Consider the following 3,645-nt stretch of genomic DNA (forward strand, 5'->3'; position numbering starts at 1 on the left):
ATGATATGAGACCCAGAACGAGGCAGACACAAGGGGAATACAAAATATCCCATGGAGCCTAAACACATGGAGGGTGAGTAACTGGGCAGTCTCAAGGGCAGAGGGGAGCTTAGGGAGGGGAACAAAATGGGCGGCCTTTGAAAAGCGGTCAACAACAGTGAGGATGGTGGTGTTGCCGTCAGATGGTGGAAGGCCGGTAACGAAGTCGAGGGCGATGTGGGACCAAGGGCGACTAGGGGTGGGGAGGGGAAGCAGAGGGCCAGCCGGGGGTTGAGTGCCGGACTTGTTTCTGGCACAGACAGGGCAGGCAGAAACAAAGTCCTTAATGTCAGAAGTCATGGAGGGCCACCAGAAATGGGCCTTGGTAAGGGAGAGCATGCGGTTGACTCCGGGGTGGCAGGAAAGTTTATTCGTGTGAAGCCATTGGAGAACCTGGGACCGCACGCTGGAGGGAACGAAGAGGGTGCCGGGAGGACCACCACCAGGGTCCGGTTCGGAGAGGAGGGCCTGTTGGACGGTGGCGGTAATGGGCCAAGAAAGAGAGCCCACAATGCAGGACGAAGGGATAATTGAATCTGAAGGCTCGGACGAGTCTGGTGGAGCAAACTGTCTGGACAGGGCGTCCGGTTTAATGTTTTTGGAGCCCGGACGGAAAGTCAAAACAAAATTAAAACGATTAAAGAAAAGCGACCAACGGGCCTGACGGGGGGTCAGACGCTTGGCGTTCCGCAGGTAGATCAGATTCTTATGGTCGGTCCAGATTAAAAAAGGTGTCTCAGTGCCTTCCAGCCAGTGCCGCCATTCCTCGAGGGCGAGTTTGACCGCCAAGAGCTTGCGGTTGCCCACATCATAATTTCGCTCAGCCTGGGAGAGACGACGAGAGAAAAAGGCACAGGGATGGACCTTGTTGTCCAGAGGAGACCGTTGGGAGAGGACCGCCCCAACCCCAGTGTCAGAGGCGTCCACCTCCAAAATAAACTGGTGCGTGGGGTCAGGATGGCAAAGGATGGGCGCCGAGGAAAAGAGGGATTTAAGCCTTGAGAAGGCGGCTTCAGCCTCCGGGGTCCAGTGAAAGGCTCGGGCAGTCGAAGTGAGCTGAGACAGGGGGGCGGCGACACGACTGTAATCTTTAATAAACCGCCTATAGAAATTTGCAAACCCCAGGAAACGTTGTAACTGCTTCCTGGACTCGGGAGTCGGCCAATCGACTACCGCCCTGGTCTTTTCAGGGTCGGTTCGGCAACGACCACCCTCAAAAATAAAGCCGAGAAAAGAGACAGTGGAGGTGTTAAACTCGCACTTTTCAGCTTTAACGAATAATTGGTTCTCCAGCAGCCGCTGAAGAACCAGACGAACGTGGGCCGTGTGTTGAGCGGGGTCGCGAGAATAAATAAGAATGTCATCTAAATAAACGAACACAAAATTACCAATAAAGTCACGCAGGACGTCATTAACGAGCGCCTGAAAAATCGCGGGGGCATTGGTTAACCCAAAGGGCATAACTAAATATTCGAAGTGGCCCAGAGGAGTGCGAAAAGCGGTCTTCCACTCGTCGCCCTCTTTAATACGGACGAGGTGGTACGCGTTTCGGAGATCAAGTTTCGAAAAGCAGGAAGCAGACTGTAACTGCTCCTGAAGTGAGTCAATAAGAGGAAGAGGGTATTTATTTTTAATTGTTATGTTATTTAAACCGCGATAATCTATACATGGCCGGAGTGACTTATCTTTTTTAGAAACAAAGAAAAAACCCGCTCCCACAGGGGAGGTCGAGGGTCTAATAATGCCTGAGGCAAGAGATTCATTTATATAATTAGTCATAGACTCTCTCTCAGGACCAGAAAGGTTGTAGAGTCTGCTTGACGGCAAGGGGGCGCCAGGTAACAAGTCAATCGCGCAGTCGTAGGGACGATGAGGAGGAAGTGACAAAGCGCGTTGTTTACTAAAGACGGCCGCCAGGTCGTGGTATTCTGCAGGAACCGAGGAAAGATCGATCTCCTCTAGAGGAGGCGTGTCACGAGGGGACGCTTTAACAGCAGAGCGTAAACAATTGCTGAGGCACTTGTCGCTCCATTTATCAACACAGCCGCGCTCCCAGTTAATAACTGGGTTATGGTTACGAAGCCAAGGGAAACCTAGAATTACTTGAGGAGTAAGAGAATTGAAAACGAAGAAATCAGTCATTTCATGATGATTTCCTGACATAATGACATGTAACTCGGTGGTCTTTAAATTAATACGGGTCAGCGTGTCTCCGGTTAAGCCGGCGACGGAAATTGACGGTATTTCGCGAGTCGGAAGAGAATATTCTTTTACTAAATCAGAACTAATCAAATTCTGTTCGGCGCCAGAGTCGATAAGAGCTGAAAAAGAAAAGCGACGGGTCTGAGTTTGAATGACCATGGGAAGTAACAATTTAAATGGGGAGGTTAACGCAGACGTTCCCACCAGTAACTCCCGCTTTACTGGTGGAAGTTCTCGTTTCCCCGAAACGGACAGTGGGGCAGAAAATGACCGGAATTACCACAATAAATGCAGAGACGGGCAGATACACGCCGCTGTCTCTCTGCAGGAGTCAGCCGTGCGCGCCCCACCTGCATAGGCTCGGGGGAGCGATCCCGTGAAGGGAAAGATGATTGGCTGTGACCAGGAAGCAAGGAAGACTGGGAGTTGTAGTTCACAGGGGGCTGATTCGAAGAAAAGGACTCGTAGCGAGAGGTCGTAAACCCGGAAGTGGGGGAATTGTGGGAAACGTAGTGTCGCGGTGCAGGCTTGGGCTCACCTGGAGGAGTCGGTAACCCGGAAGTCGAGGGTCGATGGGAAATGTAGTTTGCTTCTCTTCGCCTCTCCCGGAAGCGGTCGTCGATTGAGATAGCTAGGTCTATCAGCTTGTCAAAAGACTCGGGCTCATCTCGCGTGGCCAGCTGATCTTTGAGAAAATCAGAGAGAGCGTTAAGGAAAATACCTTGGAGGGCGGGCTCGTCCCATCCTGTTTGGACAGCAAGGATCCGAAACTCCAGAGCGAACTCCGAGGCATTACGACGGCCCTGTCGTAAGTTCAACAATCGCTTGGCGGCATTTGAAGCCTGCAGAGGACGGTCAAAAATCCTGCGAAACTCCCGAAGAAAGAGGGCATAGGAAGCAGGGGGGTTATCATGACTCAAGAGGAACGAGTGAGCCCACCGGAGAGTGTTACCTTTGAGCTGGCTTACAAAGAAGGTGATTTTGGCTGTGTCCGACGAGAACTGGGAGGGAGCCCCCTCGAAGGCGAGTCGGCACTGGAGCAGGAAGCCGCCACATTGGTCAGGGTCTCCGGTGAAAAACTCAGAAGGTTTAATGAAAATTTGTTGAACAGGAGGAGTGGGACCAAGAGCCACGGGGGCTGACGGGACGACTGGAGCTGGGGAGGCAGAAGCTTGCAGCTGACGTTTAATGGAATAAATCATACCTCCGAGCTCCTGAAGGTTGGACTGGACCGTGGTCTGGTGAGTCAGCACCTGATGAATTACTTTGTCCATCCTGTCGATCCGCTCCTCCGTGGGAACGGGGGAGGTCTGCTCGCTCTTGGTCTCATTCTGGGTCTGTTGTGGCTGGAGCATTTCTGTTAGGGGTGCGCGGGGAACCCAGATGATATGAGACCCAGAACGA

Source organism: Nematolebias whitei, chromosome 23 (assembly GCF_014905685.2).
Source record: "Nematolebias whitei isolate Nwh7 chromosome 23, NemWhi1, whole genome shotgun sequence".
In the NCBI taxonomy this organism is placed as follows: Eukaryota; Metazoa; Chordata; class Actinopteri; order Cyprinodontiformes; family Rivulidae; genus Nematolebias; species Nematolebias whitei.